Source organism: Somniosus microcephalus, chromosome 29, assembly GCF_052327205.1.
Source record: "Somniosus microcephalus isolate GS21.2 chromosome 29, FLI_Smic_1.0, whole genome shotgun sequence".
Lineage (NCBI taxonomy): Eukaryota > Metazoa > Chordata > Chondrichthyes > Squaliformes > Somniosidae > Somniosus > Somniosus microcephalus.
Genome location: NC_141015.1, coordinates 44,665,083 through 44,678,658, shown reverse-complemented (window position 1 = coordinate 44,678,658; position 13,576 = coordinate 44,665,083). Strand labels below are relative to the sequence as shown.

Here is a 13,576-nt window from a genome sequence, read left to right as displayed (position 1 = left end):
ATCTGTGCTCCTCTAATTCTGCCCTCTTGAGCATCCGATTATAATCGCTCAACCAATGGTGGCCGTGCCTTCTGTTGCCTAGCACCTAAGCTCTGGCATTCCCTGCCTAAACCTCTCCACCTCGCTACCTCTCTTTCCTCCTTTAAGACGCTCCTTAAAACCTACCTCTGACCAAGCTTTTGGTCACCTGCCCTAATATCTCATGTGGCTCGGTGTCAAATATTTTGTCTTTTAAAACTCCTGTGAAGCGCCTTGGGATGTTTTACTACGTTAAAGGCGCTATATAAATACAAGCTGTTGTTGTACATTTTGGAAGTTAATGATTGCTCCTTGTTGAAAACTATGAAAGAATTAAATAGCTCCCACTTCTCACCACTTCCCCACCCCCGCCCCCTCCAAAAAAAACACATGAATATTTTCCTCATGCTTAACACTAAAGCAAACCCTCATAAGCAAGCATTCGCTCTCTGCGAACCAGAATATTTCTATACATTATCTAATATCTGGGTAATGGGAGCAAGCCCAGGGGTTAAACAGAAACTCCTGTCACTGTATTCAGCTGACTGACTCTCACTATTTTCCTCACTTCATAAGATAATAGAAGGTAGAGTAAACATTCAGACCATGGCCAAGGCTATAAATTTAAATAGATCACTTTACAACAAATAGACAATAGGAAAGAAACAGAATCACATTGAAGTACATAACATAACTATTCCTCTTCAGAATATAGACAATAGCATTTGTAACTCTCGCACTAATACTCAGTGAAGTTTGATGTGAGACAAAGTTGCTGACCATTATATGGAGGTTTACGTCACTGTGAACCTTCCATGAGCCTCCAGCCTTACTCTCTGATGGCTTCAGAAGGATTGCTGAATTGGAGCAAAAATGCCCAATATATACTTGACAACTCCTTTTAAGTTTATCCAGACACATAAGAAATCAAATATGTATCTCGCATGGTTTCATCAGGCTGTCGGACAGCTGCAGAATATCAAACACAAAGATGTTTGTGAAATCAAACCTTGCACTCTTTAAAGTTCATATCTGTGATGCAAGACACCAACACCTCTACATATACAGAACAATGCCAATGGCTTGGAACATGTATTAGCATTTTAAATTAGCTTTTGCTACAGCACAGCAACTTACAGATGTATTGTTTATGTTCCTGTACTGATGTGCATCAGCCAGGCTGGATTGTATTTTCAATTGAACCTAGTTTTTACCTTGAAGGTACCATAACAAGAAAGTGAGCAACGAAATAATAATACAACATGGACCAAAAAAAATCACATCACATCAAAACACATCATGTTGAATTAAGAATGGCATAGGCCTCTTAATTGATCTTTAAGATTATGCAGTCAACAGCTCATGCCCATGTCCTCCAAGGAGACTTGTCAAGGAAAGTGTGAGCAAGGAGAGGGGAAAAAACATTAAGCCTGTAGGAATGGAATTGAAAAATGAATCAAGCACCATTCTAGGACTCTGCGACCTAGTGATATATTAATGGATAGTCACAGATACTAACTCATATTTCCATACAACTTAAACCATATCCCTATCGCTTATCTACAAATTGCAGCTTCTCATCTAGACTGTAATGCCAAGAGGACATGTTGTGTCTGGTTTTTTCAAGACCAGAGCAAAATTACTGACTGCCTTTCCTCTTCAGAGCTGGACCTTTTGTTTTTAATCAAAATTGTCTTTTAAGATTACTACTAATAGTAAAGTAAGTCAAATTTGTGCAACATTTTCTGTATCGCTCAGGAAATTATGCCAAATGTATAAAACTGAACAAGTTACTGGCACTAGAATTACATTTAATGTACATTACCTGCTAGAAGCAGAGTCAGCTCACATGACTAATAGTATGGTACTGCAAAACTTTGCAATGAAATAAAAATATTTGTTCAATGGACCTTGTACAGGCAGAAATGGGTCGGTGTGAATAGCACAAAAGATTTGTTTTCACGGTTAAGTCTAACTTTATGTACAGTACCTAATATCTCATCCCAAACATTTATGCAAGTTAAATGGCAATGCCCTCAGTAGGAAACTAAACAGAAAAATAGCAATAATAAAAGTATTTTTGGAAAAAATGCACATTGCTAGTAGACAGGAAAAAGCTTTGGGTATTTTCATTTTCTGTCTCCTGACTGTACTAGATCCTCACAGTAATCCACTGAATATTCCCTTAATTAGGACTAGGTGACTTCAACTCTTAAATTAGGTAGTCTAGCTTTCTATTAAAATGAGGATGTATGGAGGCTCAGGAAACCATCAGCAATGATCTTTGCTAGAGATAACAGGTTATAATGTTATAATTACAATAATCATCAGTGATGACCATTATACCATACATATCAATTGAGTACAACCATTTGATATTCACTCTGTTGGTGCATTAGGGTGCAAATATTAAGGTGTTGCAATATTAAGGAATAGGCATAGCAGGGGAGAAATTGGGTAAGTAGCGCCACTTGTTAGCGCCTAAAGATGCAGGCAGTGGCTGTAGCGCCACTGGCTGCACCTCCCGCGATATTGAGTTGGGGTGATAATGGTGGCGTTAGTCTTTTGCGCTGCGCCACCACCGATGACGTCATTGGTGTGCGCAGCGCCCCGTTCGCGATATTTGGTAGCGAACGCCGCAGTTGCGCCGTTCACTACCCGCGCCCGGTTCACGGGACCTTACTGTGCCGGCAGCGGCGCAAGTTAAGGTGGAGGTGCAGGGCAGCCGCCTTTTTCGGCGGCCGCCTGCCAGCACCTCCGTCCCCGGCCTCCTAACCCCCCCCCCCCCACCCCCCAGCGGCATTGCCGGCTGTTTCCCAAGAGCCCGGCACTTCTCCTTGGTGCCGGGCTCGTTTGCCGGCACTCACGATCAGGGTTCACGCTGTTGCAGGCCCCTCCCCCTTAACAGTGGGGGGGGGGGGGGGGGAAGGCCTGCAGTACCGCAGCGTGCCGTGCCGCAGCGTGTGGCGCTGCGGCACATTGCGCTGCGATATTCAGTTTCAGCGCCCTAAGAGGGACGCGGAGCGCCTCGAGCCTCACCCCGTGTCCCTCGAGGGGCAATGAAACTGAATATCGGACGATCGCTGAAGCCTCAAACGTTGCGCAAAATCCTGCGCTCAGGCGACTTTTGCGCCACTTTGGCGCCCCAACCCAATTTCTAGGCCAGCATGTTGTAATGTGTTAACATATTTGAAAGTATATGAACAGAAACCAGCTGCACAGATTGGAGTTAGGCAGTGAACTTGGACTTTAGTGGTCAAGGGTTAGCCTGACCCAGCAAGACCTGTGATGTATGAACTGAGAAGGATTCGATGCAAAAATACAAAGTTTATTTTTTGCCCATGACAGAAGCTTGAATAAACTATGCTCATGGGTGTGACAATATACACACACAAAAAATCCTTTGTTATTTGAGATTTTCATTGTCATCAATACTCTTTATTGTGTTCTGTTTAGAACTGACCAGTTTAGTTTGTGGTCATCTGAACTAAATTCTCAGGAAAAATCACATGAATAACTGATCCATCATAGCCTGTACTTAACCGCTATTAGCAGATCATTTGTACCATAGTCCGCTGCATTAAATACAACATGGTCTGCACCACTTACTACCATTGCTCTATTATTTTCACCGTGGTGAGCAAACTGAAGCTCTGTCAGGGTAGCACAAATGCTGGGACCACTCTTCAGGCATTGAATTTGTCCCTGTTTCTGTTCATAACTTAACAAGTATACAAACTTATAATAACTTAACCTGGATTCAATTATGTTGCTTCGCTAGGCCACTGTATCAGAAAGTATTTTCATGGGGAAAAGCTTTCATAATAAAAATCTATAGCATTAAATATCTTATATCTGTAATGTTATACTGTATAATATTGTATCATTGTAAAAACTCTCCAACATTACTAACTGGTTAATGCGAACAATGTGACACCTCCACTGACCAAATCACTTGAATAAAGTCAACCCATGTTGAGCTACCATGGTAGCACTCTGTTCCAATCCCTTAATCCTCCATGCTGGGCATTTACTCACTCTTCCCAATGTTTGGTGGCTCTCCGCACCTCCCACCTGCTGCTGCTCTGTTCTTCCCCCTGAATGACCCCAGTCGACTCTTTCCGGCCTCTCACCCCAGCTGTTCCTTTTCTCCTGCTAAGGCCTCCCCAGAGTACTACTGTCACTACTCCTTCGATATCACAGCTGACAACCTTCAGCCCCAAAGTTCCTTGTCTGTGCCTTGATCCCTAATAATACCACTGTAAGAACATTAAAGGAGATCCTTTAGTTATGTTTAAATTACATAGGATCTATCTTTATGAAGTCACAATAATTACTCAGGGAAAAGTTCTACTAATTTCTGGTAAATTGTCCACAGGTAACTTTTTTTTTCTGTTTATGGGATGTGGGCATTGCTGGCAAGGCCGGCATTTATTGCCCATCCCTAATTGCCCTCGAGAGGGTGGTGGTGAGCCGCCTTCTTGAACCGCTGCAGTCCATGTGGTGAAGGTACTCCCACAGTGCTGTTAGGTAGGGAGTTCCAGGATTTTGACCCAGCGGCGATGAAGGATCAGCGATATACTTCTAAGTCAGGATGGTGTGTAACTCGGAGGGGAACTCAGAGGTGGCGGTGTTCCCATGTGCCTGCTGCCCTTGTCCTTGTAGGTGGAAGAGGTCGAGGGTTTGGGAGGTGCTGCCGAAGAAGCCTTGGCGAGTTGCTGCAGTGCATCTTGTAGATGGTCCACACTGCAGCCACGGTACGCCGGTGGTGGAGGGAGTGAATGTTTAAGGTGGTAGATGGGGTGCCAATCAAGCGGGCTGCTTTGTCCTGGATGGTATCGAGCTTCTTGAGTGTTGTTAGAGCTGCACTCATCCAGGCAAGTGGAGAGTATTCCATCACACTCCTTACTTGTGCCTTGTAGATGGTGGAAAGGCTTTCCGAGTCAGGAGGTGAGACATTCGCTCCTGACCTGCTCTTGTTGCCACAGTATTTATGTGGCTGGTCCAGTTAATTTTCTGGTCAATGATGACCCCCAGGATGTTGTTGGTGGGGGATTCGGCGACGGTTAGACTCTCGCTTGTTGGAGATAGTCATTGCCTGGCACCTCTGTGGCGTGAATGTTACCTGCCACTTATCAGCCCAAGCCTGAACATCGTCCAGGTCTTGTTGCATGTGGGAATAGACTGCTTCATTATCTGAGGAGTTGTGAATGGCGCTGAACACTGTGCAGTCATCAGCGAACATCCCCATTTATGACCTTATGTTGGAGGGAAGGTCATTGGTGAAGCAGCTGAAGATGGTTGGGCCTAGGACACTGCCCTGAGGAACTCCTGCAGTGATGTCCTGGGGCTGTGATGATTGACCTTCAACCACCACAACCAAATTACTAAGACTATTCTTAAATCAGCTACAAGATTAAGGAGAATCTTCGATTATTTTCCTTCCTCCAGGATTTCAATGTGGCAGGTAGAGATTCCAATGAACTTTGAGCTTTTAAGAGAATACCAAAATATTCCTGTAAACAAAATACTTTCATCGCTACAATATCTCCTGACTTGTGCACCAATGAGACTGATCTCCACTAACGTCAAGTTTGGCGTTGTAAATGCATTGATAGCCTTGAACTATGTTTCACTCTTTTGGTTCAACCATCCCAACAATAATTCTACACTGATGCGTACTTGTATCTGTTTTCAGAATTTGTGTTAGTTGACTTCCTTGAAATCTACTATTTAGCTAATGGCAGGCCACAGCTCAAACTGCTCTGAATAAGTGCCATCGTTATGGAGCCGAATGTAAGGTGTACTCATTGATAACCTTGGCCTCCTTGTGTTACGATACTTTGATTATTTCTCAACGCAACACACTTTCTAAAGCACATATTAAAAAGTATTTAATACCATTAGTGAATTTAAATAAGAATCCTACCAGCATCTCTCATGGCAGTCTAGACCACTGTTAAACTGTCCTCAACATGACAACTTGAAAAGCCAGACTAAAAGTGGGAAACCTCACAATTATTTCAGAACCAAATAACTCTAGGCACTCTCAACTGTAAATTTATAAGCCACTTCCCTCAGTAAGTTTAATAAGTCAGGAGTGAATTCTCTTCACAATACTGAAATGTTGTGCAACGTATTGATTATTGGCAAAACCATCATTCAAAGTACACAGGTCATAACAACTGCACGTCTAGGTTCAAAATGTTACAGTAATCAGGTAGTAGAGCCATCAAGTTATACAGCACAGAAAGACGCCCTTCGGCCCATCAAGCCCTGTCTATTCTAATCCTATTTTCCACCACTTGGTCCATAGCCTTGTATGCTATGGCGTTTCAAGTGCTCATCTAAATGCTTCCTGAATGTTGCGAGGGTTCTTGCCTTTGCCACCCTTTCAGGCAGTGAGTTCCAGATTCCAACCACCCTCTGGGTGAAATTTTTTCCCCTCAAATCCCTCTAAACCTCCTGCCCCTTGCCTTGAAACTATGCCCCCTGGTTATTGACCCCTCTACTAAGGGGAAAAGTTCCTTTCTATCTACCCTATCTATGCCCCTCATAATTTTGTACACCTCAATCAGGCCCCCCTCAGCCTTCGCTGCTCTAAGGAAAACAACCCCAGCCTGTCCAGTCTCTCTTCATAGCTGAAGCGCTCCAGCCCAGGTAACATCCTGGTGAATCTCCTCTGCACCCTATCCAATGCAATCACATCCTTCCTATAGTGTGGCAACCACAACTGCACACAGTATTCCAGCTGTGGCCTAACTAGCGTTTTGTACAGCTCCATCATAACCTCCCTGCTCTTATATTCTATGCCTCGGCTAATGAAGGCAAGTATCCCATATGCCTTTTTAACCACCTTATCTACCTGTCCTGCTGCCTTCAGGGATCTATGTACATGCACACCAAGGTACCTCTGATCCTCTGTCCTCCCTAGGGTCCTACCATTCATTGTGCATTCCCTTGCCTTGTTAGTCCTCCCAAAATACATCACCTCACACTTTTCAGGGTTAAATTCCATTTGCCACTGTTCTGCCCATCTAACCAACCCGTCTATATCGTCTTGAGGCTTCCCTCCTCGCTATTTACCACTCCACCAATTTTCGCATCATCTGTGAACTTACTGATCATACCTCCCACATACATATCTAAATCATTAATGTACACTACAAACAGCAAAGGACCCAGCACCGATCCCTGCAGTACACCACTGGACACAGGCTTCCAGTCACAAAAACAACCTTCGACCATCACCCTCTGCCTCCTGCCACGAAGCCAATTTTGGATCCAATGTGCCAAATTGCCCTGGATCTCATGGGCTCTTACCTTCTTGACCAGTCTCCCATGTGGGACTTTGTCAAAAGCCTTACTGAAGTCCATGTAGACCACATCAACTGCACGACCCTCATCCACACACTTAGTCACACCCCCGAAAAATTCAATCAAATTGATCTCCCCCTGACAAAGCCATGCTGACTATCTTTGATTAATCCTTGCCTCTCCAAGTGGAGACTAATTCTGTCCTTCAGAATTTTTTCCAATAATTTCCCTACCACTGATGCTAGGCTCACTGGCCTGTAATTCCCTGGTTTATCCCTACTACCCTTCTTGAATAATGGTACTACGTTAGCTGTTCTCCAGTCCTCTGGCACCTCCCCTGTGGCCAGAGAGGTTCTGAAAATGTGTGTCAGAGCCCCTGCAATCTCCTCCCTTGCCTCACACAGCAGCCTGGGATACATCTCATCTGGGTCTTTATCCACTTTTAAGCCCACTAAAACCGCAAGTACCTCTCCATACTAATTTGTTGAAGTATATCACAATTCCCCTGCCTGATTTCTATGCCTATATCGTCCTTCGCCATAGTGAACACAGATGCAAAATATTCATTTAAAACCTCACCTACATCTTCCGGCTCTACACACAGATTGCCACTTTGGTCCCTAATGGGCCCTACTCTTTCCCTGGTTATCCTCTTGCCCTTAATATACTTATAAAACATCTGGCTACATTCCCTAGAATTAGGTCCAGTACCACCCCCTCTCTTGCAGGACTTTCTACATGCTGGCTCAAAAAGCTCTCCTGGATGCACTCCCTCAACCACGTCTCTGTGATAGCAACAATATCATACTCCCATGTGTTCATCAATATCTTCAATTCATCTGCCTTACTCACAAGACTCTTTGCATTAAAATAAATGCCATTCAGCCTTGCCATACTCCCTTTTGCCGTTACATATTTGCTCTGCCTTCCAGGCTGACTTGTTTTTTTCCTCTATATTTGGCTGTGTATCACACCCTATTATAGCTCCATTCCGTATCCCATCCCCCTGCCAAGTTAGTTTAAACCCCCCCCCACCCCCACCAAACAGTACTAGCAAACCTCCCCACAAGGATGTTGGTCCCATTCCAGTTCAGGTGAAACCCGTCCGACTTGTACAGGTCCCACCTTCCCCAGAAGCAGACCCAGTGATCCAGGAAACTAAAGCCCTCCCTCCTGCACCAACTCTTTAGCCACGCATTCATCTGCTCTATCCTCCTATTCCTATACTCACTAGCACGTGGCACCAGGAGTAATCCAGAGATTACAACCTGTGAGGTTCTGCTTTTTAATCTGCTACCTAGCTCCCTAAATTCTTGTTGCAGGACCTCATCCCTCTTTCTACCCATGACGTTTGTACCAATGTGAACCACGACCTCTGACTGTTTGCCCTCCCCTTCAGAATGCCCTGCAGCCGTTCAGTGACATCCTTGACCCTGGCACCCGGGAGGCAACATACCACCCTGGAGTCAGGTCTGTGACCACAGAAACATCTATCTGTTCCCCTTACGATAGAATTCCCTATCACTATTGCTCTCCCACTATTTTTCCTCCCCAATGTGCAGCTGAGCCACTCGTAGTGCCACGGACTTGGCTCTTGCTGCATTCCCCTGAGAAACCATCTCCCCCATCAGTATCCAAAACGGAAAATCTGTTGGAGGGAGATGGACCCAGGGGACTCCTGCACTACCTTCCGAGCTCTTTTTGTCTGGTGGTAACCCATTTCCTGTCTGCCTGTGCACTCTTTACCTGCGGTGTGACCACCTTGTTAAACGTGCTATCCACGAAGATCTCAGCTTCGCGGATGCTCCACAGTCACTCCAGCCGCAGCTCCAGTTCCGAAACGCGGATTCAGAGTAGCTGCAGCTGGAGACACTTCCTACACATGTGTAACATACACAAAGTAGAGAAGGAATTATGGACCTCTTCTAAATTTTGACTTTTTCCTCACTAAAAGAGCAGATAATGTTGATCATCCTACAACTATCTTTTTCCTGAAAACGCCAACAAAAAGCAGTCTTGGCCATTAAGAGTACAGCCTATTTAATGCACCAGTGCTGAGGATAATACTCTGATCTTGTTAACAAGTACATTAGAAGCACAATTGCAATTATTCTAGCCAAATGGAATTGTCGCATTGCGCTATAAATGCAGGAATAGAAACATAACAGTAAATGTTTACTAGCTCTAACTGACAGTACTGTAAACTGTAGGTGCAGAGCTGGGAGTGTACAGCACATGGCTACAAATGAGCTACGCAACATTAACACCAAGTTCGGATGACATATTTACTGTTCTAAATTAATTGTGAGGGCAACTATTGTGCTCATCAAGATGAGAGATGTCAGAGCAGCATTTCTACTTACTGATTCACGAAAAAAAATCAATTGCTAAGTTCATAAGGTCACCGCCCCGTCCCCTCCGCGCCCCCACCTCCCCAATCCAATTGCAATGATAAGTCTTACTTCATTGAATGCTGCGTGTAAATAACTTCCATTGCACATCAGCAAACAATCACACAGGGGAACTCAGTGAGTTGGACCAACAGGTGAATATAGAACAGGAATGGGAGTATGAGTGGAACCCTTGCCAGATGAACAAGTATCAGGAATGAAACCTACAGGAGTTGAATGGGAAGCAGCTGGTGAATAGAGGAACAGGAGTGGGACCAATAGATGAATGGGAAGTTGAAATGGAAAGACCGTCAGCTGAAGCAGAAGATTGAGTAGCTGGAGAGGGCCCAGTGGCAGCTGAATCGGATGCATAAGTGAAACCAAGTGGAGAGGGGAAGTTCGACCGGCAGCAGCTGAAGGGGAAGAACAACTGTGTCTGGCAACAGCAGAACTGGAACCGGGAGAGAAACTGGCAACAGCTAAAATGGAGATTGGGATAAGCAGATGAATGGGGTAGGAAACAGGATGTGTGACAATTAAATGAGAAGTGGACCTGAATGCAGCTGAATGGGGAACCACGCTGGGACAGACTTCAGGTGGCTGAGCAGCAAGAGTGAGACCAGCAGCAACTGAATGGGGAACAGGTCCATCCAACAGGTCAATAGAATATGAATATGAATAGGTACTCGGAAAAACACCAGTGCCAAACTGATGGACCAAATGGCCTGTTTCTCTGCTGTAACATTCTAGAATTTTATACCTTGTGACATGAATCAACTGAGTGGCCTGTGGGTGGCGCTGTCCAGGGAGAGTATAAATGCTCGGGCACGGGCCCAGCTTGCGCAGGACATTCTTAACAGGAACTAGTGAAGGACACAACTAGACCTCCATGTTGTAAAACAGTTGATTAACGCTTTGTTTAACGCTTAGACCAAGTGCCTAGTAGTTTTCTTACATCACCTTGCTTAAGCCAAGAAAGTAAGATAGCAAGCTGGCTGTTCAACTTCTCCATGGATACTAGTTGTACCACTTCTACAATTACCCAATAGCAAATTTGGTAGGTTTTTATCTGCATCTCAGCAAGACTGAGTCTTCCAATGGCCTTCCTTCACTTTGTTTTGGAGATGGGCATGCTTTACCATCTGAAGAAACTATATCCAGTAGCTTTGGTGAAAATATGGCAAAAATTTGAGAGGATTGATGTCAAGCTCAAACATCAGCTGGGAGCAAGATTCAAACTTCAGTCAATGTATTAGAAGTCCAACATTCCATCATCACAGTTACTGCGCTGTCCTACAAAACTGGCTTCATGCACTTTTTAAAACGCCGAATAATTAGTTAAGATTTTTTTTTTTTTTTAAATGCACAAAACCATAGATCATTTTCTTTCTCGATAGATTGTCAAACTAATCCATTAAAAAGTAATATATCTCATTATATCAACTCTCTCTTTTCATGGAAATGTGTTCCTTCTCTCTATCCTTTCTAATCTTGAAGCACAGCCTCCAAGGCTCCCAAAGCATACAGCGAGTTAAACAGAGATGCATTCTACTGCCAACATCACATAAATAAAACACCACAATGATCAATTTTAGTAATAAATATAAAGGTATACTTTATAATGATAAATGTTGAAATTTCCACATAACCAGTTTATAAAATCTTAAAAATGAAATCTTGCTGACTGCAATAAGTCTATCAGAAACCCCCTAGGAACTGCAAGAAGCTTTTCTCATCTGTGATGAGGAGTGAGATGGACAATAGAGTGCACACTGAAATGTGAAGTGTAACCTCCCACACAGATCCTGCTTTAGAAATGGTACATCTGATATATTAAAGCTGCATTATAGGAACTGTGTGGATTGGATAAAAGTAGATTTGTGACAATAGTTCTTTCTGATCTCATTGCTATTTACAAAGAAAACTATTAAAAGCAGTTGGCATTTTCCTAATCTGTGATTTAATAGTTCAACAAATCCATTAACAGTAGAATAAAGCCAAATGTATATACTTCTGGCAGAACAGAAAATTGCTTTCCACCAGAAAATTCTAGACCCTAAAATTAAGTTTTGACTGAGAGCTAGACCTGCCCATGGGTTCCTGAAAAAGGAGAGCTGAGACGGGGGAGTTATTGGCCTTTCTGCTAAAATAAACAATGTGCACCCATAGGAGTGAATTAGCAGTTACTATACATCGCAGTGCGCTTAAACTCTCACTTTTCCATACAAATACAATTTAATATTAAAAAATCTCTAATCTAATCACGACAGTGAATTCAATGGTGCGATTACCGTTGCTGAAACCAATATAAATCTGTGCCTTTCAATTTATTACCATCAAAGCAGATTATACTAAACCAATTTTTACATTTCAAAAGAGCTGTGATTTCTGAGTTGCCGAGGCAGCATCGCTGGGAGTGAAGGAACATTGTACTTATTCTCACGAAAAACTCCTTGAGATTTACATACCGCATATTGTTTACTTTTTCCATTTCAAAGCAAAATTGTGCATAGAAAATTAATTTTTGAAAAGCAAATTAATTTTTGTAAATCAATCTAGCTTAAAATATTTTGTGTTAAACTATTTTATGAAAGGCTTTTAAACACTCTGCATATTTAAAAATGTTGCTTCATTCAGATGCAAAAAACAATTGCTCAAATCAAAACACAAAATGCGGTCTTTACGTCTTGATTGTTCTGGTATCCAAGCCTCCTCATTTCTGAGATCACCAACTATTTCCTAACATATGAATCTGAAGCAACTGCAGAAGCTTAACATGCTGCTTTGGCAACATATTTCCTGTAACTTCCAAATACTGGAACTTGGCAGCCCCATTAGCTATATCAAATTCTGAATGGAAAGCACATAGGCACAGTTCTATTGCCACTGTTGTGGCAGTGAAGTACAACTCCAATGTTTATAAAAATGCTCAGGGTTCCACTGGGCCTCTCATAAATTTACACTTAAAAAAAAAATGCTTTGACAAAGCAGAAGCTCCCGCTCACAATCTCAAAACACTTCAAATTTACTGGGAGTGGAACTCTGCGCATTCACAAAGCTTTCTACGCCCTCACGAGCCGAAATCTCATCAGGCAGCATAAATCAGGTCTTGGACTGGCAGTTACAGTATAAAAGTAGCTCTAGTTGGAGCACTGTGAACAGTTCTGGTCTCCATATTATAAAAAGGACAGAGGCACTGGAGAAGGTGCAAAAAAGATTCACAAGGATAACACCAGAACTGTGAGGTTATACCTATCAGTAAAGATTGAACAGGCTGGGGCTCTTTCCTCTAGAAAAAACTGAAGGGTGACTTGATAGAGGTCTTCAAGATTATGAAAGGATTCGATAGGGTAGACGTAAAGATGTAACCACTTGCGGGCGAGATCAGAACTAGGGGCCATAATTATAAGATAATCACTAATAAATCCAATAGGGAATTCAGGAGAAACTACTTTACCCAGAGAGTGGGGAGAATGTGGAACTCGCTACCACAGGGAGTAGTTAAATTGAATAGCATTTAAGGGAGAAAGGAATAGAAGGAGATGTTGATCGGGTTAGAAGAAGGGTGGGAGGAGGCTCGTGTGGAGCATGAACACGGGCATGGGTCGATTGGTCTGCTCCCGTGCTGTAAATACTTGGTCGTTAACTTAGCTCAGGGCGTGTTGCGAGAGTGACGAGAACTGCCAAGCAAGCTTCAAGCTTAACCCTCAAGAATTTTAACCTCCAGACAGGGATACTCCATTCCTAATTGTAGCGCTTAAAAGTAGAACATTTATTGAGGGTCACAAATAGAGATATATGGAACTTTTCAATAAGTTCAAATTAACCAGCTCATAATTCTACATAACCAG

The 13,576-nt window shown here is 43.2% G+C and overlaps 1 protein-coding gene across 4 annotated transcripts in view; it reads right to left on the bottom strand.

Moving 5' to 3' along the window:
- The window catches only part of LOC147098705 (serine-rich coiled-coil domain-containing protein 2-like), a 730,402-nt gene that overhangs the window by 470,209 nt on the left and 246,617 nt on the right, over positions 1-13,576 (bottom strand). The window lies entirely within an intron of this gene.